General features: G+C 38.3%; 1 pseudogene; it reads left to right on the top strand.

The window, feature by feature from the left end:
• Positions 1–226: 226 nt before the first annotated feature.
• On the top strand, positions 227–18,671 carry LOC116891981 (annotated as a pseudogene).
• Positions 18,672–24,987: the final 6,316 nt, after the last annotated feature.

Raw genomic sequence — 24,987 nt, 5'->3', positions numbered from 1 at the left:
AAGTAAACAATTTTTCTCAGCTTGATTTATTCCAACTCTATGTGGAGTCTCTAGAAATAAATAGGCTGCTTCACCCAGCAGTGAGTACACCAAGCCATAGCAGGGCTTGTGCTGCAAGGAGCATCAAGGAGCAAGAAGGGGTGGGGATACCCACTGTAGCCACATCCTAGAGGGCCTACTGTTCCCCATTTTCTTTTCTACAGAGGAGTATGCTAGGATCCCAAATATGATTACCTCTTTGAGCTCCTTGGTGACCTCCTCCTGGGCAGCGCTCCTTCTCAGGACTCTGCTGCTGGCTGCTCTCACCTTCCTGTTCCTGGTTGGCATCCTCAGAAGCCATCACCCAAAAGACTACCAACCAGGGCCATGGCATCTGCCCTTCGTGGGCAACTTCTTTCAAATAGACTTTGAGCAAAGCCACTTGGTGCTTCAGAAGGTAAGACCGGGATTGGGGGGTGTCCTGTCTGTGCCTGACATTAGTCTACAACTGCAGGGTTGGGGATATTCCAAGGGTCCAGAAAGGAGAACAGGGGACAGGACTCTAAAGCTTGTTCTGTGAACCTGTTAAATTCACTTTAGCTTCTGCTTCTTCCAATCAATAACCTCATTCTTCTTCCCTCTACAATGTTGGCACCCTGAAAGTAGTACCTGTTTAGTAAACATGATACACTGTTCTGGTGTGTAGAGTTTTTGTTTGTTCTTTTAGTCTAGTGTATTTTACCTGGTCTATTGTTTCTTAAAGAACTTGGGACAAAAGAAATCACTTTAAGTTTACATTTTTTCTGTTTACTTACTTATTTGTATGGGAGTTCTCCACAGAATAATTTTCATCTCTCCTCACAAAACATACAGAACTTCAGTATAAGTCCACTAACTGTGTATATGCCTGACATCCATGGATCCTCAAACACAGGCACACTCAACTCTGAGTTTGCAAAGAAATATGGGAATGTATTTAGTCTGGAGTTGGGCAGATCATCAGTGGTGGTTGTAATGGGACAGCCTTTAATCAAAAAATTTTTTTACCCACCTGGAGCAAAATTTCGCGAATCACTTTGTAACACCTGTGAGAAAAAAAGCCATCGGTAATAATGGTTTCTTGACCAGAGAAGTGTGTACTTCATATTTTTTATGGCATATTACATGTACCTTGCCATCCACAACTGCAGAGGAATTGGAAAAAAAAACTCCATTGTGAAATGTTGCAATTTTAAAGGAAGCTGCCTGCACTTCTTGATGGAGTGCCATGTGTTGTTGGCTTCGATGAGGAATTGTAAGTAGAATATAATAAAGACAACTATGGCAGTGCTGCTTGAAGTATCTTAAATTTGTAAAGTAAAGCAGTGGTGTTTAAGGTGTTTTAGTTTAAGGTAGAGCTAGAGAGTGAATATCAACAGACATTATTGAAGATTAGAAGAGTTTACAATTCTCAGAAAGGAAGATGGAAGAAAGAAGAGGTTTTCAACCTCATGTTGAAGAGTTTCGGTGTTTCAAGATATGGCAGTGAGCAGGTGGGGGAGCACTCTCTTAGAGAGAAAGATGAGGGACGTGGCCAGTACTCTCATTCTCAGGACCATGGCCAGCTCTCCTGCCTGCCATAGGTGATGAGGGAGAAAGGAGAGGAGGAGGATATCTCTTCTTCATCTGTGATATCACACAGCAGACAAAAGGCAGGACAAACTTTTCCTGCTTGCAGTAGATGACAAGGGGAAAGGATGTGGGAGGGTATCTCTCCTGTATCCACATTGCTGTCCTGGTTAAAAAAAAATTGCGAGGCCACCTCTGCCATAGTCACATGATTGGGAACCACTCACCTGATCATTACTACCAGATCAGCTCTACTGTGCTGCCCAGGCAAGGTGCAGGATCCAGTCTCTCAAGTGCCATAGATGGTAAGAGGTAAGGACAGCTCTCCTATTCTAATGACCCCAGGGCCTTGTCTCCTACCAGATATAATTTTTTTAAATGTGAATTCAATACAAATTATTGAAATTACTTTGTAGACTCTAATATTCTCTATAAGAGGGAATATTATATCAAATGTTTCTTTTTCACGTTGTAAAATGTTTATTTTAAATTTGCATTCTTCCCTATCATTTTTATGCCTGCAAGGTGTCAGTGATAGTCGGTTCAGTGTGCACACCACACTCTACCTGCTAAGAAACACTCAAAGGTTAATAAAATATGTATATACTAAAATCAGTTAGTCTTTTTGTTTTAAGATATTCATTAATTGAAATATATATTTCCAAGGATGAGCTCATTTTATTGAAATTAATATTCAAATGAAACACAAAGCAAACACAAATGGTGTGCCTTTTATACTTAAAACTATTGCAGCCGATATTACTTAAGTTGATTCCTTTTGATCCAGTACTTCTTATGATTAGGTTTATTTTTTCCTGCTACTAATTGTTAAAGATAACTTTTCTGCCATACCTCTTGTATTAAGACATGATTATTTTACCTAGTAAACCTAACTATTGTGAAAATTAACCTGGAATGCTATATAAAGATGGGAATATTATTACTTGGCATATATAACACAAAGTGCTCAAGATATAAATGATTTTTCTAGTATGAAGCAAGAGAATAAATATTGACACTTTGATTTTGAGCAGGAAAGAGTTCCCAGGCTTCTTTTACAATGTTCCTCAAGATGTATCCCACACAGAACACTACTTCAAAACTGCTAGAGAGGGACTTTTAAAGTATAGTGTCCAGAGGTGATGCAGAGTGAAGCTTAGTCAGAATCCCCAGAGTTGATAACTGAGCATAAACTTTCATAATTATATTACTGCATTAAACTATCATCCCATGATGCTTGAGGTAAAAAAAAATTATCTATGTCAAAGTGTTTCTAGACCATACTCTTGATCAAAATAATTGTGATATTGGGCCACCTGTTGATGTGTCTATGTTCTCATGTTAGTTTATGAAATAGGAGTACATATTATCTATATTCCTCCCAACTGTAATGTTTTGCCAAAGCAGAAATTTTGAAGCCCATAAAGAACTGCAGACCAAGAAAACTATCAAGGTTGAAAAATTAAGTAAATATAAAATATGCTTCATAAAAGACAAAGAGGAAAGAAGAAAATTGAACTTTTAAAGGTGTGGTGTGTGTGTGTGTGTGTGTGTGTGTGTGTGTGTGTGTGTGTGTGTGTGTGTGTGTGTTGGGCAAGCTAGCACAACCACTGTGAGTTCCTACATGCGGTTGCCTTCTTGTGTCTGAGGGACACTGCTTCCATGGAATCATCTGCTATCTCTGCCCCTATTATATCTTTCCTACTTTTTTTTTTCAGGGCTGGGGACCGAACCCAGGACCTTGTGCTTCCTAGGCAAGCGCTCTACCACTGAGCCAAATCCCCAACCTCATCTTTCCTACTTTCTCTGCTGCAATGATCCCTGAGCCCAGGGAGGAGAAGTTGTGATATGGGTATCTTTTTTAGGGCTGAACATCCTATTTTCTTATCATTGTTTACACCTTGTCCAGTTGGTCTCTGCATTAATCACAATCTACTGCAAACAGAAGACTCCCTTTTCCCTGACTTGAATTGATAGATGCATTGAATTTTTTACTCTGCCACATGGGCAGCAACTTTATATTTAAAATGTATGTGTTTGAAACACTGAAGTTTCCATATCAGTTTATCTAATCATCACTGTATTTTTATTCACACAATTATTTATCTTACTTTTATTAAAATCTGCTAGAATGCTGATTTTGATTTCCCATGGAATTTTGTTGTTGTTATTGTTGTTTTTGTTGTCGTTGTCTTTACTGACTGCATTTTAGATCATTCCATTTGCTCTAATTTTAGACGTTTTTTTATAATGCCTTGAGATATTATCTTGCTATCACACTAAGTCTTCAAAAATCTGTTCTTATACCTTTATGTAATTCACTACAGAAAACTGACCAACTGTTCTGTATTAATCCAAGAAAAGAAAACATTAACAATACTATTGTTATTGTTGTTGTTGTTATTATTATTATTATTATTGCACTGTCAAAGTTATTCTCTGTTTTCCCTCTTACTCACAGTAGCTCCTAGTGCAGCAATTCTATTTGCTTTCATCCATTTTATTCAGAGCCTGAGAACTCAAGAGAGTTTAGTGTGTGACTCAGCTGACTTGTGAGTATGTATCTCAAAGAAAGAAATTCTAGGAAAGGAGCAGAGGTCAGAAGGTGAGAAGAGTAAACATGTTTTCCTTTGAATACTCAAGAACACCAGGCATTTTATGGACAACTGAACATATTTAACCTCTGTAAATATTCATACCCATCTTAGAAAGATGAAATAAAACAACATCCTATGTGCACGCTGGTGAAGGATTACCAGAGCATTTAAATATAATGTTCCACTATCATTGTATGACTGGAGTTCCTCAGCCTCCATTATCCTCCAGGAACCCTCTGAGATTAGGTTAATAAGATAAAGTTAAATAATTTTATTAATTAAATATTAATTTTCCACATGATAGTCCTTTCAATTATCACATTTCAAAAAAAATATTGTCTTATTCATATGCGGATCACTTCATATTAAAGGGACAAGGTAGTATAAAAATTACCTCCAAACACACATGTTCCTGGTGATTCTCTGAGGAAAATCATGACTGGGGAAATAGAAAGAGGTTGAAAAGACAGTCGTCACTTGGAGGATCATCAGGAAGACAGTATTTCAAGGAGGGAGCACTGAAAAGAGGCTTCATGAAGACAGGAGCAGGGGGTTATATAGATCTCATAGGAGAGCTTTCTGGGCACCAAGCTATAGCTGCAAATGTACATTCTGCAACAAATGTACATTCTTCAAATAATGCAATCACACAGGATGTTGGATCATAGAGAATAATCCTGACAGAAAGAAGAGGACTGGTACTGAAGCAATAACTCAGCAAAACCTACAGTGGAAAGTCACTGGACTTGATGTGAGTAGAATAGAAATGTAGTGTAGAGTCAGGGAAGTGGCTATGTGTTTAAAATGTCACGTTCTTCTTCTGGAAGCCCTATAGATTACAGACTGGCCATGGGCTTAAGTCTAGAAAACTACTGCAGGGCCAGCCTCTGGGTGGGAGAGGTGGTGGCATATGCCAGAGAGCAAGCAGGAAAGATAAAGAAAAGGGATTTGAGACTCAGTTTATTTTCCATGGTGGAACTAAAATGCTCACTTTGGAGCTGAGAGAGGAAATTGTCATTTCTTCACTATAAGAAACAAAAAGAGAAAAGACAGACTTAAAATATGGAAATTGATGCCATGGTGTCTCTATGATTGTCTCATTTCCCCAATGCCTTTCCATGGATCATGAAATACCTCCCTGGACCACATCAGAAAATTTTCAGAAACTGGAAAAAACTGAAAGTGTTTGTTTCTCATATCATTGAGAAACATTAGAAAGACTGGAACCCCGATGAACCAAGAGACTACATTGATGCTTACCTAAAGGAAATGCAAAAGGTGAGGAAGATGATGCCTATGTCATCTTCTTACAGAAGACTGGCCATTTAATAACAAAAATACTTAATAACATTCTCTGTATTTACAGTGTATTAACACTCTGCGTACATGCTATCCTCTTTAGAAGACTTTCTGGGAAGTCAATTTTTAGAGCTCCTCTAGCTTTTAAAACACATCTAAATTTTAGAATGATTATTTTTCAATTCATTATATCCTCATCTTCCATAAGTAGTCTTTTGAAGTGGGGTAGCATAGACAATTTCTGAATTGGAATGATGAGAAGACATATATGTTGTACATGGATATAAATTTGTAGTGTTTGAAAGGCGAAGTAGACTATCTAAATCAGTCTCCTTAAATGTGAGAGCACTGGTCCCCAGCTGAGATGTGTATGGAACATCTGAACATCTTCCTTTTTATGGTCTTCCTGGGGTGGGTCTAACCTTTACATTACCACAATCCAGATTGCAAAATAATTGAAAGGGATTTGATCTTTTCCTTGGGTTGTTTTTACATTGCCTTCTACATGTTTCCAACTTTCAATATCTTCCATGTTTAGGAAAGCATGGATAAAATTTTACAGTGGCATGTACAAATTTATAGGATTGTGTCTCTGAATATTTTGCTCCATTAGATAATAAGAAATAAGAATTACTTCAGTGATTGTAGAAAATGCTTTTTCCTAGAGGACTGAGAAGCTCCCATTTGAATCCCACTGTCTCATTTATGGTCATAGCTGTTTGGGCTAAAGGTCCAAGTTTCCTACACTTGTTCTTAACCAAAAGGTGGATAAACAATAGGCTTAAGTTTCCTAAATCCCATATATATGTGTGTGTGTGTGTACATATATATATATATATATATATATATATATATATAATGGTTCATTGATAGTTCGTATACCCCATGTTGGACAATAGCTAGGGGTTCCATGCAGACTTTATAGCCTGCAAGAGAGCAGTCCAGGTGAGGTAAGAATGAATGTTAGTTCAGCTTCACTTAGCCAGGATTGATTCAAACTTCTAGAGTGTGACACCAAGTCATTTATTTTAGCCATATTTAAGCACAGCACAACTTTGGGGAAAATTTTTCTGACAAAGACAGACCAGTTTTAACAAAACGTAAAACATGTTTACATTGAAATTCTTTACAATAGTCCATAGGATATCTGTACAATAGTCTATAGTACATAGAAATAGTATATCTGACTTCCACGAAGATAGGAGCTATTGACTCAAAGAGAGTCTTAAAGATTTAGGGCCTAGGGAGAATGGCTGAGGTAACATGTTGACTACAGGAGAAAGGATTGGCCTGGCCTGAGATAATATAGAAGTCATTTAGTTGCAAATTATCAATGACAACTCTCATCAGGATGGGTTTAATGAGCTGAAAAGCAATGCTCAGAATTTAGGAAAAAGGGCATGGGATAAACAAATCATAAATTTTGGGGGGGGGGATTCTGGGGATATCTTGTCCTACAGATAGCAAAGGATCACTTGGTTGTAAACTTCATCCACGCCTAGTTCTGGGAGGAAGACAAGTAGGCACCCCCATCCTTTGAAGCAGCAAGTGTGCGTGTTTAGCATTCCTGGCTTCTCCAATACTCATCTGTGTAAATGAATTTTCTTTAATATAAATGTGACAGTAAATTAATCTGGCAGCTGTATTTCTTTACATTGTGCCAGTCCCCCATTAACTGCACAGAGAAATCAAGATTTATTTAAAACTGCACCTGAATACCTGAGGAATTAAATGATCTATCTTTACTTTCTATGCTAGTCTGACTACCTTCCAATCCCATCCCATGATACTTGCATGTTATTACTAATCTGGTTTGTTTTGCTTAAGATGTATTTCCAGAATCTGTCTCTAGATCCCTTCCTTATGACTCCAAATCCTCCATCCTCTGAATCTCCCACTCTTCCCTCTCTCCTTCCTCTAACTGGTAGATATCCTGGCCTACTCTCTATTCTACACAGTCATTGGGTGATCAGCAATTATTGACAAGACAGTGCATGAATGCTAAGAACTGTTTAAATGAACTTGAGACAGAAGATTCTTGGATAAGTATTACAATACCATGTTGGAACAAGATACAAGAGCAGAGAAATCAGCATTTGAATAACACAAGAGTAAACTTAACACAATGTAAAAAAAAACCATTATTCCTATACATCTGTGTACACAAGGACCTCTTGTCCACTATACCTAAACTTGCAGATGCTTCTTCAACCTCCATGCTTAGACTGATCTTTCTTTTCAACTGTCCTCCACTTCTCCCTACTCTGAGCTTCCCCCCCCCTTCTTTTTGCAGTCTTAGGATTACACTGGGCTACTTAGCTAAATTATGTCTTCTAACTTAAAAATCTCATATTAAGTACATATATAAACATCTCTTTTGATGAATTAGATAATGTGGACATATTCTATAGATTAGGATGTAGGTGTTTTAATTTTGCTTATTTAGTTCTTATTTCATCTATATGAGATGAGAAAACATAAGGCCAATATTTTACAACATGTAGTGCCATCAACTCAAGAAAGAAAAGTAAGGGTTGAATTACATTTGACTTACATTCTTGAAAAATGCCAAAATATTACCTTTTCATTGTTCATCCCCCATCTCTTGTTCACATCTGAAGAACTATACAAAAATCAAAAGTACGAATTAACCTTGAGAATCCTATTTTATTTCAAGTCATTCCCAAAACTAATTATCTTGAATACCTCAGTTTCTACTGAGCTGAATGCTAGGATTTACCCTTTAAAGTTTAGATGAATTTTTACATTCCTCTTTTCTCCTTATTACTACCATCTCTTCTTCTTTTTTCTTCTTTTATTGGATATTTTTTAATTTACATTTTAAATGCTATCTCATTTCCCAGTTTCCCCTTCAGAAACCCACTATCCCATCCCCCTCCCCCTGCTTCTATGAGGATGCTCCCTCACCCACCCATCCACTCCCTCCAACCTCCCTACCCTGACATACCCCTACAATGGAGGTCCAGCCTTGGCAGGCCCAAGGGGACTGGGGACTCTGTTCTCAGTTCAATGGTTGGCTGCTAGCATCCACCTCTGTATTTGTCAGGCTCTGGTAGAGCCTCTCAGGAGACAGCTATATCAGGCTCCTGTGAGCATGCACTTCTTGGCTTCATTAATATTGTCTGAGGTTGAGGTCTCTATATGGAATGGATCCCTCATTCCAGTCTCTCTATACAGGTGGGGCAGTCTCTCTATACAGAACCCAGGAATGTAGTCAAACTCAATGTTGTTTTGAGTTGAGTGAGCTGTTGAGTAAAGTATAGCATTGAATGAACATTGTCATCTGTAAATCAAGATGCACCTCCTTTTGCAGGGGACAGAGTGTGGACTTCTTCCCTCCTTTCTTTCTTCATCTTACCAGCATAGTAATCCACGAATATATTGTCTTCTCAAAGGAGATGATGCTGGTTATATAGTATTCAGATATAGGCTTGTAACATGAGAAACTATATTAATAAATTAAAATTTTCAGAAGAAGAGTAAAAATAATGTGGTTTGATAAGAAATAATGATGAAAACAGAGGTTTTAACTATAAAAGTTAGTATAGTGATGGTTTTGTTTGTAATTAGCTTTATTATTTCACATATTTGCAAAAATAATTGGGTTGCTGACAACTTTCTTTGTGGTTTTAAAACTTTTTAAAATTTAAAATGTCTTCTCAATGAATGTGTTTTATTCCCACTTTATAAAACATCCATCTGAGGAATGGAAATGTAAAATGACTTTCCCTGGGTCATGTAACTAACATATGATACCAAAAGCAAAGTCTGTCAAAATCACATTCTCTATATTGTAATGTCTTCTCAGACATTATAAGAATATTATAGTCTTAGTTTCCATTCACTTGAGTACTGGAAACCTTATTAGCACTTGGGAAAGAAGCTCATATATGATACCTGTGTTTCCTTGTGAAGTCATACAGAGGATTATTTTTTCCTATGGTTGTGTCCTCTTAATTTCTCCTTGCATGTAGAAATCTTCTATGTAGAGACAAACAAATCATCTGGATAAATGTGTACACATTGTCTTTTCTAGTACCCAGACAAGACTACAAGTTTCCATGAAGAAACCCTCATCAGTAGAGCTTTGGACCTCCTTTTGGCTGGAGCACATACAACTTCCACAACAATTCGATGGGCTCTGTTCCATGACTGTCTACCCAGAAGTCCAAGGTGAGCATATGCTTTGTCCTGGACAAGGTGAAATGTTTCTGGAAACTGTGTCTCAGATAAAACCAGAGGATGGCAATGGTGGAGTGGAAAAAGTTGGAACAGCTGCAATGCAATGTGAACTTAGGATCTGGCACATGCTCCAGATGTTTTGTGTTTTGTTAGGATAGTGTTGGCCTAGTATACACACCTTCTTCTTCTTCTTGTTCTTCTTCTTCTTGTTCTTGTTCTTCCTTCTTCTTCTTCTTCTTCTTCTTCTTCTTCTTCTTCTTCTTCTTCTTCTTCTTCTTCTTCTTCTTCTTCTTCTTCTTCTTCCCCCTCCTCCTCCCTACTTTGCCATGAATTGGCAAAAATTCCCCCTGAATATTGCACAAATTCTCTGGCTTGCTGTGACATCTTATGACGTCACCTCTTTGATTTCTAGCCTGGCCCATGCTTTATGTAGTTTGGCTACATTATATGTCCTGTCTTGGCACTGCCATTATTCTTGCTTTGATTTCAAAACATCTTGTTTTCTTTCAACCAATAGTACAGTATCTTAAGTTTTCCCCATCTGGAAGAATCATCCCAGATACTACTTCCTTAAGATAAGCACTAGTGGCACCAGAAATGTTAAGCACATTGTATTGTCTCCTCGAAAGGAAAGCTTTATAACCTGTTTTCCACCCAGAGAGCTAGGAGCTGGTATGGTTTATAGCCCGGTGACAAGTGACATTAAACTTAGGTGTTAGCAAATATACTAAATCCTTCCCCCCATGACTCTTATCATGGGCATGTTTTCCTAGTTAATCTATAGAAACCACTTTTATGGAAAACAACACTTGAACTGTACAATCACTTGTACTGCATAAACAGTTTCAATGTGCTTATGTTTTAAGCTGTGTGTGTGTGCGTGCGTGTGTGTGTGTGTGTGTGTGTGTGTGTTTGTATTGGATTGAGTAAAATATCCACAGAAAACATTTTCCAAATTACTGTGCTTAAATATTCCTAAAATAAATTTGAACCAACACTAACTACTGAGTCATATTGAGACAAAGTACTGTGCATGTCTCACAAATTTATACTCTGCTAAGTCTGATGTTCGCTGAGTTTCTTCCCATTCACCCACTGCCACCAATTTCCCAGTGTGCCTTTATTGCTATGGTTTGCACATTGCTTTAGTCTCTCTACTGATTGAGTGAGAGTGTCCCATTCCTTCTTTTTTCTCCTTCATAGTTTAGGTAGATTTAAGCAAACAATGATAGGTATACTTTTCATTTCATGGAACATTTGTGTTTTTTCCAAATTTTGACTAATAATTAATTGACATACCATAATACCTATTTAGCAATTTAAGTGAAAACATGATGAAACCTGAAGTCAAAATATAAAACTTAATGGGCACTCCTATTTCTCTAAGAAAATGTTCAGGCAGAGATTGACAGAGTGATTGGCCAAAAGAAGCAGGTGAGCTTGTCTGACTGAGATTCCATGCCCTACACCAATGCTGTCATCCATGAGGTACAAAGGATGGGTAACATCCTCCCCTTGAATGTTGCCAGAGAAGTGACAGTTGACACAAATTTTGATGGATTCCACCTGCCAAAGGTAACTATGCATTCCCAGCTTCAAATACCCCAATATATGTTGGACCTCAACCTTAGAACCTAAGCATTAAAGGTGATAGATACTCATGTCCTAAGAAATAATTTCAATTGGGAAGAGAGAGATCTGATAAACTCTTCATGTATATAAATGCTTTTCACATGTATTTTTGGAATATGTGACAGAAAGTTCTTTGATCAAAGATATTTAGGCAAAACCTAGCTTCATTTCCCTTGGACAATCTCATCATTGTCCTGTGCTAATGTGAGCACCTAGTTGTCAGACATTATCTGTTTGGGCAGGTCTTGGTCTGCTGTGCTGAATTTAGGAATTTCTTCATAATCCTCAAAAGACAGGATTTAATATATAAAGCACATTTGAGGCTCATAGACCAACCCCAGAGTAAGACTAGTGCTTCTATCATAATCCCCATGGGCACATTTTCAGTTTTTATTTATAACCCAAAATATCACAAAAAGTCAGAGTAACCATCAATTTCCATTTCCTGGATTGGAAAGCTGAGTCCTAGAAAACTTAAGAGTTCTCATCTTCAAAGTAACAAGAGATGGGATCCAGAATGAAGCCTGTTCCAAGGATTCATACTTTCCCATGATCTATCCATAGTACTTTTCTGTATTCAACAATAAAGGATTTTATTTCCATTTTGCTCCACATATCCCTGTTCAATTCTGTCTTCACAGACTGAATCCTGATGTCATTACTACCCATGTCTCCTGGCTTCTAGCATTCCCATTCTCTGACATATAACTTAAGCTTCACTCATTGCCGTCTATGATCAGTCTCTGAGAATCTAGATTATATATATATATATATATATATTTTTTTTCTTGGAAATATTCCTCTGCTTTACACCCAGACAAGCTTATCTACCCATCACTGCGTAGCCACCTTCTCTTTAGAATCAGAGAAACAGACTCTTCTGTCAGTCTTCCCTTTGTCACTGAAAAGCTCCTGGCTATAAATTGAGTTCTGGATTAGCCAGGTGCTGAGTGAATTTTCAGTATACATTTACTTAATTCTAGGCATCTAGTGAAATTCCTTCCATAGATTTTAATATCAATGCTAACATCTATCCTGGGGATATAGAAATCAAAGTGGCTGGAAGCTATGTCCTTGACAATAGAAAGGCCTGGTTCCAGTGATAGCGTTTACAATTAAGTGAGCTTATTACGTAACCACTCATAGCTTAAGCGTCTTTGTTCATTCGATAGGATCCAGATGAAAATAAAGTAAGATTAGGTATGCATCATATAATACTCAGAATTAAAAATTTTTATAAATCATGCCAAAAATTCCTTAAAAATACCTTAAAACCTTGGTTTGGGATTGGAGGAGACCTAGAACATGGAATATCTGCTCATAAGTCATAAGGATTTCCCAAGAGATAATGTTCTGGTTTTTTGCGTATGATGCAAATGAGGAGTGAGGAGCAGAACAAACCTGATAGGTGATTATTTGAGTTTGGGAGAACAGTATAGAAGGCTACACTAAAAAGGAAGTGAGAAAGAATGGCCCAGGCTTTTCAGTGACAAAACATCAGGAGGAAAAGTCTCATAGATGGGTCATACATGTACTTGCCTGAACAAGAGTGCCTTCTGATATAGCAATACATTTCCTACTAACTGTGGTCTGGTTACATGTGGTCTCTTTAACACTGTATGGGAAAAATAGAGAAGTAGAGATTATGGTACCATAAACCTGACCATTATAAGCAACAGGACTCAATATCTTTCCTTGGATGCTTACAGGTCAGTTTCTAGACACACGCATACTAACCTCTTCCTTTTAAGCAGTTGTCTTCTGTATTACAGTAGTGAATGAAATGCTGATAACAATTTCTATGAGGAAATTACAATCAATGACTGCGATGTGCCATGTATTAAAAGGAAATAATATATGGATAGTGCAAATGACAGTTAAGAATAGGCTTGGTCAGTGTGAAAATATTTAGGATGTGAAGAGTCTCCAGCATGGGAGGTTGAGAGCCACTCCCACTCGAGTGTGTTCTAGACATCAAGCTCTTACACTTTGTTGCCTTCTGTAGGGAACCATGGTCCTGACCAATTTGACCCCACAGTGTGGGCCACCCCAGAAGTGTTTAATCCCGATCATTTTTTTTTTGGAGAATGGACAGTTTAAGAAGAGAGAATCCTTTCTGCCATTCTCAATGGGTGAGTTGTGATGAGAAAGAAAGAGTTGTAATCTCCTCCTTAGCTCTTCTCTCCTCTTCTCCTTGCAGTCCTCTGCTGTAATTGTATCTTCTCCGTGTGGCCCTGCCTATATGTTCTTCTCACTATTGCTAATTTCTAGTATTTCTTCAACAGGGACTACATCATATTACTTTTATTTCTCTCTGGCTTTATTTCCTAAAATATGGGGTGGAGACCCAACTCTGACTCTTATCAGTTTAAATTAAAGGTGGATCACCTACCATATTTATAGATATTTTCAGTGTCCCAAGTTATTTTAAAGTTATGTTCTCCTGCCTACTACTCAGAAATAGAACTGAGTGTTAATAATGAAATTAGATGAAGCTAGGAGGTAGGGCTTCTTACTTAACACAAAAAATACACAAGACAGTAATTTTAAATGATTCCTGGTGAAGTAGATCATGTTTTGATTTTCTTAGAAGTTGGCAATTATTATAGGCCTTAACAACACTTTGAAAATCTTGTTAAAACATAATACCTGTCTTAGTTAGAGTGTCATTGCTGTAAAGAGACACCATGACCAAAGAAACTCTTATAAAGTCAATTATTTAATTGGGGATGGCTTACAGTTTCAGAGCTTCAGTTCATTATCATATGATGGGTAGCATGGTAGAATGCAGGCAGATATGATGATGGATTATCTGAGAGTCATACATCCTGATCTAAAGCTAACCAGGAAGAGACTTTCTTCTGCACTGGGTAAAGATTGACCACTAGAAAACCTCAAAGCCTCCTACATAGTGACATACCTCCTCTAACAAAGTCATACCTATTCTAACATGTCCACACTTACTGATAGTGCCGCTTCCTATATGCCAAGTGTATGAAAACCATCACATTCAACTTCCTGGACCCAATACACTTGTTCAAATATAAGTCTATGGGGACCACACCTAAATATAGCATAATAAAAATACATTTATTCCAACTTCAAAAGTCCCCATAGTCTATAACAGTCTCAAAAATGTTACAAGACAAAAAGTAGGGAATCACCAAGTTGACTGCTGATCTATTCTTAGAACAACAACGTAGTTCTCACATTATCTCTTTCCCTCCAACCAACCAGATCTTTCTTCATATAATGGTGATAAACTCCCCCAGATTGGATACTGTCACACAATAATTTGCACTGCATTCTGAAAGCCTAGACAAACCACAGTGTCAGCTCCATGTCAAAAGGGAAGAAAATTACCTGTCTTCGATTGAAATAGAATCAAATTTCCAGTGCCTATAATCTAGCAAAAATGGTGGCCAGTTCTGTCTTGTTATCATCAACTCGTTCTCATACTCTTGCCATTTTCCCAGGCAAGAGTAAGGATCAGTAATATTGAGAAGAAGATAGAAACCTAAAATATCCAGAGTTAGTATCATGGAAATAGCTGTCTGGATTTTCTACCTTTGGACCATATCTACTTTTCTCCAAACTTTCTCTAGACTTTCTAGAGGCAACATGCCTGGAATAATAAAGTGCAGATGTTTTTCTCTTGACAAATATAAGCAGACATGAGTTTATTACCTCTGAATTTTCAGGACAAACTGCAAAGAAATTCATGAAACTTGCAGTCTCTATTTATAACCTAAACAGAGGACAGTTTATGATAAGCCAGACCCTCCTTCCACATTAAGAGATAAAATCACTGGTTTACAGGAGTTAGACCTGGAAAGAATGTTGCTAAAACCCATTTTTCTCATTTTAGTAATGAGACAATTAATAAGTGTCTTTTGTGTTATGAAGATGAGCCAAGTATAAATTTAACCAGGTCTTTCTATCATGCAACAAAACACATGACATAAGCAGTTTGGAAAGGAACAAAGAATTTTGGTTCCTAATATAAGACCTATTCTCTAATTTAGATAATAATTTCGAAACTGAACAGCCCTAGTTTTGTCAATTACTTGCTAAGAATATGTAGAAGAAATGCCAACCAGTGACATTGGTGGGATTATTTTCTCAAGTTAGATTTCTTCTTCCTAAATCCTAACTTCTTTTAAGTTGACATCCAAGTGGTCAACATAGACTTGTAACTGGATAACAATGAAAAGAGTGGAGATATGTTAACCACTCATGGGACACACAGGCACAAATTATGGCACAGTGTTATTGTGACACATGGTTACTAGACAGCTTTGCCTATAAAAATCAATTTTATATCTTTAACAATCTAGGAAAAGTAGAGCTCAATAAGGCAGGATGTATTTGTGGGCAATTTTGTAGTATTACTTAATATCATTATTAAAAAGAAATGTTAAAAGGCAGCTTTGGAGTTGGCATAAAATCATTTCTGCCATTATGTTCAGGGGAATCCATATAAGAACACTGAACTTGCACTGAGAGAAGGTATTCTTCAAAGAAAAGCGGAGACTGGGGAAAATGAAGTCTGTCTTCTTTAAAAGAGGTAGAAGTATAAGGGCCTTTTGTAACTGGAATGGAGTAGTGGAGTTTTCTTCCCTTAATTTAGGATTGGCCAGGTGAGATGAGTAAATTGTCTTGCCTACAATTAGTGTTTCAAATGCCCTGCTAATCTCACCTGACAGGACCTGGAAGCCTGCAGAGAGTGAAAGTGTAGCTAGAGGGAGTAGAAGCTACCCAGGCCTTCATAGAGAACTGCCATGCCTCTGTCTCAGTTCAGAAAGAGACAACAGAGTTTGTCATCTTTATTATCTATTTGTGGCTCCTTTGTCTGTCTTTCTGTCAGGGATCTATCTAACTGCTAGACCTTAATTCTCCTATCTCAGAGGTCACATTAGATGCTGGTATGGGTTTAGGGGCAGAGGCTACTCTAACTTCTTTGACATGACAAAAAGAAAAAAATGGAGACAAGGGCTGCAGGCAGAGTGCCCTGGAGGAGGGTATCCTAAGTGTGGCTGGGCAGGATAAAACTTAACTGATAACAAAAATCCAGAACAGAAGACAGTCAATTGGTGAGGCTGTATGATTCTGGAGTATGATGCTGTATGATTCTGTATGATTCTATGAGGCTGCATGCTACGGGAGTGAGGCAGCAACTATAGCATACAAAAAGTATGAAAGTTTGTGTTATTATAATTTTTACTGAGAGACTTTAAGGAAAAGTTGAGGCAGTCTTACCCTTCTTAGAGGAGCAGAACAGGCAAAAAATGTCATCCAAAGAGCAGTTAGCAAGCTCAGTAATAGATGTCATCAAGATTGATTTCTTTGTAACCGCTGTCTACCACAAGTGCAGACATGTGCACCATGGAGGAGGCTATTACTTGGGATGAAAGTCTGAGAACCTTCTTATAAGTCAATTTAAGTTAAGAAGTTGCCATTTCTATTTCTGCTCTCATAACTCCATGTACAACATCTGGAGACAAAGTTAAAAATGAAAATTTCTTAACTTTGTGATTAATAGAAACCTTGCTTATTAAGATAAAATGCAATGGTGCAGCTGACTCGATCATCTACCAGAGCCCTGTAAAAGAGTAAAGTCAGAGGAATGGTCTTATCTTTGTCTATACTCTGATACATTTTACTTGAAAGATCAAAGAGTAACTTAGATGTAAAAAAATATAACATTTTTAAATGTGGCCTTGACAATTTAAAAACTGTGCCCTTGTGTCTCAGCTGCAAGTAGGTATTGCAGGGAAGACCTAAGCGCACATAATAATGTCATATACCTGGGCATCATATTTCTTTTAAAGGAAGAAATCATTACTGAAAAGTAGTTGTCTTAATAACACCTTCTATGGTTGAGTCTATGGGAAAATGTCAAAGGCCTTACCTAACAGTTGCTTTGCTTGGAAGCATATGTGGACCCTCCTGCTTGTACAATAGAGACTGCATTTCTTTCTGATTTCTTTAGACTTTATAAGATCATGGGTGCATGGCAATTTGAATTAATGATCGAATAAAATTTAAATGACAGTGATATTTGTTGCATCTTATTAGCTTATTGTGGGAAAGGTCTAAATTCCCACAAAAACTTGGGCCCACCAACTGCTAGAAAATACGTTTCTGAAAATGAAGGGCAGGAGCTTGAAATACTTAATAATTAATACTTTTTCTCCTATAAAGAGATCAAGTTGTGCAGGGAGTTCACTTTTCCCCTGGCAATCGATCATTAGTGAAGAGTAATTAATAGGTTTGATCTTTGATTTTCATAAGCCCTGTCCTTCTCCCTAACCTCTACTAACAAGGAGGATCTGTGAACGTGATTAGGACAAATTTCCCCTCCAACTCCTGAAATGACAATATCCCAGGGGACCTTGAGGTTATTGTCTCCTGGCATAAAAACATTAGGTTCTTTTGTCTGTATGTCTGAGGAGCTTCTCCAGTGTTAGTGAGGCAACTAAACACTGAGTAACTAAGGAAAAAATGACCTTTACTTTAGGTTCACTTTGCTGACATACCTGTTTATATTTCCCTTTATGTGTAGAATATCATTGATAATTTTGCTGCTGAACCTTGGTCTATTCTATCAGGGGTGTGTGTTAACTGAGTTTTGAAAGCTGGCTTTCTTAGTCACGGTTGGACTCCAACTTTTACCATCCTACGTCCTGCTCTGATCAACAGCTATCTGCCCATAAAGGCATCTGACTTGTATCTTTGGACTTCCAGATTCTGTACTCTCAGGAACTTAGGAAGATGACAGACATAAATAAGCATTTGAACACAAAACTTAGGGTCAACTCAGAGCTTGGAAGAGATGCTTGAGATACGTGTCTGGAGATACCAGCAGATAAAATGATTCACCTTCTGTTTCATCCCACAGGAAAGAGAGCTTGCCTTGGAGAACAGTTGGTGAGGTCTGAGTTGTTCATTTTCTTTACTTCTCTTATGCAAAAATTGACCTTCAAGCCCCCAACCAATGAGAAACTGAGCCTGAAGTTCAGAATGAGCCTCATCCTTTCCCCAGTCAGTCACTGCATCTGTGCTGTCCCTAGACTGTGGTGTCAGAGAGAGAAAGAGAATGGAGAACTAGAAGAACTGACATGTACTATTGAGCCACTGGAACATGTTTACATGGGAAGGGACAGGATGAAAAATGAAAGGATGGAGACTGAAAAATTTAAATACAGTTCCAAGACAATTACTATTCTGATGCTCTCTGAGCAAATCACTTGTGTCCCCAATAACGTATTTTATCATGTGAAAGGTATAGAAAATGATGATTCTTTGTATAAACAAAGTACTTATATGAGTCAGAATCAGAGAAAATGCTAAACTAAAAACTATCTAAATCATAAATAACATAGAAGTTATATAATCATTTTCTAACTGGGAATTTTTAGATTGTCAGTATAAGGATAATTGAGGAACAACTGTTATCTAAATGCAGGGTCTGTTTGTGCTGGGCAAAATACAATTTCAGGGTCTTTTGTTGCATCAGAATAGTTTTTTGGGGGGGTTGTTTGGGTGGATTTTGTTATTGGAAATGAGTAAGATGGACAGTCTGCAATAAAGTTTTGGGGACTGGAAAAGTTGAGAGAAGCTGGCTTTGGTTCCCAAAGGGGAACTTGATTGGTCAAGGGGATAAGTGGTCAATGGAGGAGGAAGGGCATTCCCACTTGTGCTATCTGCAGAAAGAGGGATTGTGACTAACAGAGGATATTGAAGAAAGGTGCAAATACAGCATTAAAGGAGTTATCAGTGGAGTTTAGGAGATTGTTGGATTTCCTGGACCTAAGTGAGGGTTTGCCATGAGAGGGTGTGAACATGTCAGATGACTTAGATTTAGATATGTCATGTATCAGGATATGTTCAGAGTGTTTGACATCAAAGGATGTCTGGACTGTTAATGGATTTAGGACTTTCAGTTGGCATGGATGTATGGTGATCATTTGGACAGAGTGTGAGTGGAGAGATGAGATGTGTGAGGAATGAGTGATCTTGAAGGAACAGGAACCAGAGGGTGAGGATGAACATTGAAAATGGAAGGGTCAGTCTGATGTGATCTTCCAACAGGAAGGAGCTTCCATTCATATAAAAACTTAGGCAGTGGTAGCTTAAGGATCTTTTGTCTTTGAGAAAGATGGGTTAGGAGGTCTTTGAGAGTTTTTGGAAAGAGTATAGAGGATATAGGGCAGAGGGTAGAATGATTTAAGTTTAAGGAATTGTTTGAGAATGAGGGAAAGGAGCAGGTCTAGAAGTGGTTTGGTAGAAGGGATGTATCAGGAGTGAGTATTTAGGGATCTATGAATGGAGGAAATTGACTATGCAGTCAGAGATAAGGAGCAAAGATAGACAAGGTGGTTTAAAGTGAGGTGTTTATGAGTTGGTATGAGAGACAATCTAAGATAGGTAACTTGGGGAGAGGAAAGATGAGCTTTGGAAGGTAAGGTCAGGTAGACTATGGAAATTGCGGAATCAGGTTAACTATCAAAGAGGGATAGAGTCCAAAGGAGGAGGCTATTTATATGTTGAAGAAGGTGGGAGGAAAAAGGGGAGAGCAGGCCAGGTCTGTAGGAGTGCCTGGCCAAAAAGAGGGGGACTGTTTCTTAGTTCCCAGAGCAGGACAGTTTTGGTCAATTGTTGGTATTGTTGAGTGTCAAGATTCATTTATCTGGATACAAAACGGTCTTAGAAGTGGATGTCTAGTAGTATTGAGAGAAAAGGGTCTTTAGGACTGAAAAGGGAGTGTGATTGTCAGGTATAATGGAGAAGATGGTCTAAGGGTTAGAGACTTAAGGGTGTAAAGAGATAACAGTTAAGGAAGTGAAGGTCCCAGACTTGGTGGAAGATTCGATTAAGATTGTTGACTGTTACTCTGGGAGTCTTCAGCATGGGGATGTGTGGCATAGACATGATGAGGTTGGAGCTTAGGCAGAGGCTGCTTAAGGGGACAGAGTATTGGAATTTGGATAAAAAGGCAAAATTATGGCAATTCTGGAGAGGACATCCTTCCAGCAAAGGAATAGAAGGGGGAGTAAGGAACAAAGAATCTTGAAAGGAGCAAATTTGTTTCAAGGTTAAGCCTAAAATCAGCAGGTCTTTGAGGAGTTTGAGGGGTACTATTAATAAAGTATACCTGATTTTAGATTTAACCTTGAAAACATATTTACAGGAGTCTAAATAAAGCTTACTATTAAATAAACTTACTATTTAATTATTTGTGACTTCAAGTATGATAATAAACCTATTAAATAAGAGGTAACTGATAATTAACTTGTATGATTTAGTTAACTTTAACAATTTATAAAAAGTTAATAAACTATAGTTATTGTATGATTACGTTTAAACTGAATGTAATGTCAGGACAGGGAGGGGTTAATAAGTTGAAAATGTGCAAAGTGCCTTGAGAGAAGAATGTATTATCATAAGGTATAAGTACACAAGATAATGCACACATAATAGGGTAAATGGTACTATAGCTTATTGGTTATCAAAAGTCAATATTTGGCTTCAGGAAGGGAGAATTTTGGAGTCATGGCAGTGAGGAGAAGGGGAACTGTGCAGCCTTACCTATCTATGTTGAACTACTAAGTACAAATTCTGGGCCTAGGGTAGTCATAGATTTCAAATATAAGCATACTAGTGATCCCTTTAGGCTCTCCTAGAAATGTATGTACTCATAGTCACATGAACAACTCTTTTGGAACTCAGTGGGTCACAAAATTAAATAAGTTGAACACAATAAAGACATCTAAAGATAAGACAGGAAGTTCGAGTGAGTGGAAAAGAGAGAAAAGCAGGTGAGAGTGAGAGTAGTCCATGTGTATGTTTTTATGTAAGAAATCGTCAAAGAAAACATTTAATTGATAAAAAAAAAACTTCTGCATAACTTATGTAATCCCCATAAACCTGAGATGTACAGAGCCTATGTAAAGAGCTTAATGCCTTGAAAAATTCAGCATGGATGTTTGCTTAGCAGTCAGGTTAATCACGGAGTGAGAGGGTAACTGGGAAATAGCAACTTGATAACTGGATCTGAGCATGGAAATTGTAAGCCTAAGAGTTTCTTGTGTGTCTAAAACATTCCTCTCCCCACCAAGGACATTAGCAACTACTTGCTTTTTCTCCAGCTGTTTATGGATTGATTGCTTTCAGAAATCAATAACAGGTCGTTTCACCCAGCATTGAGGCACATCAGGGCTTAGGAGGAGCATAAAGGGACAGGAATGGGTGGGGAAGAAGTTTGGAAAACCCAAGGTAGCCTTACTAAAGAGTACCCACTGTCCCCTACTCTTGGAAAAGAGGAACCTGCTAGGGTGCAAATCATGGTCACCTCCGTGGGTTCCCTGGTGGCCTCCTTGTGGGAAGCACTCAAACTCTGCTGCTGGCAGCTGTCATCTTCCTGATCCTGGTTGACTTCTTCAAAAGCCAGCACCCACAAAATTACGTACCAGGGACACAGGGCCTGCCTTTGTGGGCAACTTCTTTCAAATTGAGTTTGAGAAGCTATACTGGTGCCAGTAAGACAGCAAGAGCATGTGTTTACTGGTACATGTAGTTGTCAGACTTAGATCTGCTTCCTTGGGAAATGAACCATCCAATTGTTTTTCGAGATGTGATCTCTCACTGTGACCTAGGACCTGAAATCCAGGCTAAGTTGGCTAGCTTGTCTCTGCCTTCCCAAAGTGAGGATTGGAAACTAGCACCACCATTTCCAATTGTTAACATGGGTCCTGGAAATTAAATACCAGACCTCATGCTTTCATTTATCAATTGAGTTATCTCCCCAGCCTAAAGTGTACCCATTTCTCTACTTCATGACTTACTGTCCTGCCCCTAATTGTGCACTTTGAATCGTTCATTGCTTTCAACATTTATGTGGCTGCTGAAGGCATTGGAAACTTCACCCCTGCTGTAAAAATTCCTGCTTCCTATAGTTTTGTCTTTTCTCTGCAGCTCCAATTTCCAACCACTACTCTTTCTTCTGTTCCTGCTATCATTTTTTTAATTTTAAGTCTCAGTTCTACCTGATTTGGGGCCATAGTTGTTTCATTACTCTTTGACAAGGTTCACGTAGGCCCAAGGCTCTGTAGTCACTGTGGGAGTGTCCAAGTGTATAGGTGTAGTGACGGAGCTGAGCACAATAGATAACTAAAGGAAAGGAACCCTTCTGTTTATTATGCAGTGACAGCTGGCCAGGTCCCAGACAGACAAAATACAGACATAAGTTCTACACTCTGCTGAACCTCAAATAGATCATTGACCATACACTGCCACACACTTACACAAACTTCCACAGTCTGCATCTTCATGAACATTTTCAATTCTCTGTCTCCCCTTTTCCAGTTCTCCAAACCTCTTCTTAATCTCATGTCTGATCCTCACCATAGACCTTTGAGTAAACCCCAGGATCCTATAGACTTTTTTTTTTAAAAAAATTTAAGTTTCTTGGAGATTTTATGTATTGACATTTCAAATGTTACACCCTTCCCCCTCTACAAACCTCCTTCCCATAGCACTGTTTCTGCGAGGATGCTCCCCCTCTCACCCACCCACTCCAACCTCAATGCCCTGGCATTGCCTTACACTGGGGATCACAGGACCAAAGACTTTTCCTCCTACTGATGCTGAACAATGCCATCCTCTGCTACATATGTGGCTGGAGACATGGGTCCCTCCATGTGTACTCGTTGGTTGGTAGTCTCTGGGAGCTCTGGTGTGGTCTGCTTAGTTGATATTTCATTCTTCCTATGGTGTTGCAAACCCTTTCCACTCCTTCAGTCTTTTCTCTAACTCCTCCACTGGGGTCCCCTTGTTCAGTCCAATGGTTACCTGCAACCATCCTCATCTGTATTGGTAAGGTTCTGACAGATTCTCTCAGGAGACACCCATACCTGTCTCCTGTCAACAAGCACTTCTTAGCATCAACAATAGTGACCAGGTTTGGTGGCTGCATATGGGATGGATTCCCATGTGGGACAGTCCCTGGATGCCTTTTTTAGTCCTTGCTCCACTCTTTGTCCCCGTATTTCCTCCCGTGAGATTTGTTCTCTCTTCTAAGAAGGAATGAAGAATCCACATTTTGATCTTACCTCGTCTTGGGCTTCATATGATCTGTGAATTGGGTGGGAGTGGAGTATTCCCAGGGTTTTGGGCTAATTTCCACTTATCAGTGAGTGCATGCCATGTGTGAGTGGTTTTTTTTTTTCACTTCACTCGGGATGATATTTTCTAATTCCATCCATTTCCTTAAGAATTTTATGTAGTCATTGTTTTTAATAGCTGAGTAGTACTCCATTGTATAACTGTAACATATTTTCTGTATCCATTCCTCTGTTGAAGGACATCTGGGTTCTTTCCAGCTTCTGGTTACTATGAATAAGACTGCTATGTACACAGTGGAGCATGTGTCCTTGTTATCTGTTGGAGCATCTTTTGGGTTTATGCCCAGGAGTGGTATAGCTGGGTCCTCAGGTAGTTCAATGTCCAATTTTCTGAGGAACCTCCAGATTGATTTCTAGAGTGGTTGTACCAGTTTGCAATCCCATTAACAATGGAGGTGTGTTCCTATTTCTCCACATCCTCACCAGCACCTGTTGTCACATGAGTTTTTGCTTTTAGCCATTCTGATTGGTGTGAGGTAGAATCTCAGGGTTGTTTTGATTTGCATTTCCCTGATGACTAAAGATATTGAACATTTCTTTAGGTGCTTCTCAAACATTTGCTATTCCTCAGTTGAGAAATTTTTTGTGTAGCTCTGTATCCCATTTTTAATAGGATTATTTGATTTTCTGGAGTCTAACCTCTTGAGTTCTTTGTATATAATCAGATATTAGCCCTCTATCAGATGTAGGATTGGTAAAGACCTTTTCCCAACCTGTTGGTTGCCATTTTGTCCTATTGACAGAAACTTAAAAATTTTATGGGGTCCCATTTGTCAGTTCTTGATCTTAGAGGATAAGCCATTGGTATTCTGTTCAGGAAATTTTACCCTGTGCCTATGTGTTTGAGGCTCTTTACCACATTTGCTTCTATTAGTTTCAGTGTATCTGGTTTTATGTGGAGGCCTTTGATCCACTTAGATTTGAGCTTTGTAAAGGGAGATAAGAATGTGTCAGTTTGCATTCTTCTACATGCTGACCTCCAGTTGAACAAGTACCATTTGTTAAAAATGCTGTCTTTTTTCCATTGGATAGTTTTAGCACCTTTGTCAAAGGTCAAGTGACCAGAGATGTGTGGGTTCATTTCTGGGTATTCAATTCAATTCCATTGATCTAACAGCCTGTCTCTGTACCAATACAGATTTTTATCACAATTGCTCTGAAATACATATTGAGGTCGAGGGTGATGATTTCCCCCAGAAGTTCTTTTATTGTTGAGAATAGTTTTTGTTATCCTAAGTTTCTTGTTATTTCAAATAAATTACAATTTGCTTTTACTAATTCTACGAAGAATTGAATTGGAATTTAGATGGGGATTGCATTGAATCTGTAGACTCTTTTTGACAAGATGTGCATTTTCAGTATATTAATCCTGCCAATTCATGAGCATAGGAGATCTTTTCATCTTCTGAGAGTTTCAATTTCTTTCTTCAGAGCCTTGAAGTTCTTGTCATAGGGATCTTTCTCTTGCTTGATTAGAGTAACAC

Source organism: Rattus rattus, chromosome 1 (genome assembly GCF_011064425.1).
Source record: "Rattus rattus isolate New Zealand chromosome 1, Rrattus_CSIRO_v1, whole genome shotgun sequence".
Taxonomy (NCBI): Eukaryota; Metazoa; Chordata; class Mammalia; order Rodentia; family Muridae; genus Rattus; species Rattus rattus.
Note: the sequence above shows the minus strand (reverse complement) of the source record. Positions and strands in the feature narration are given on the sequence as shown.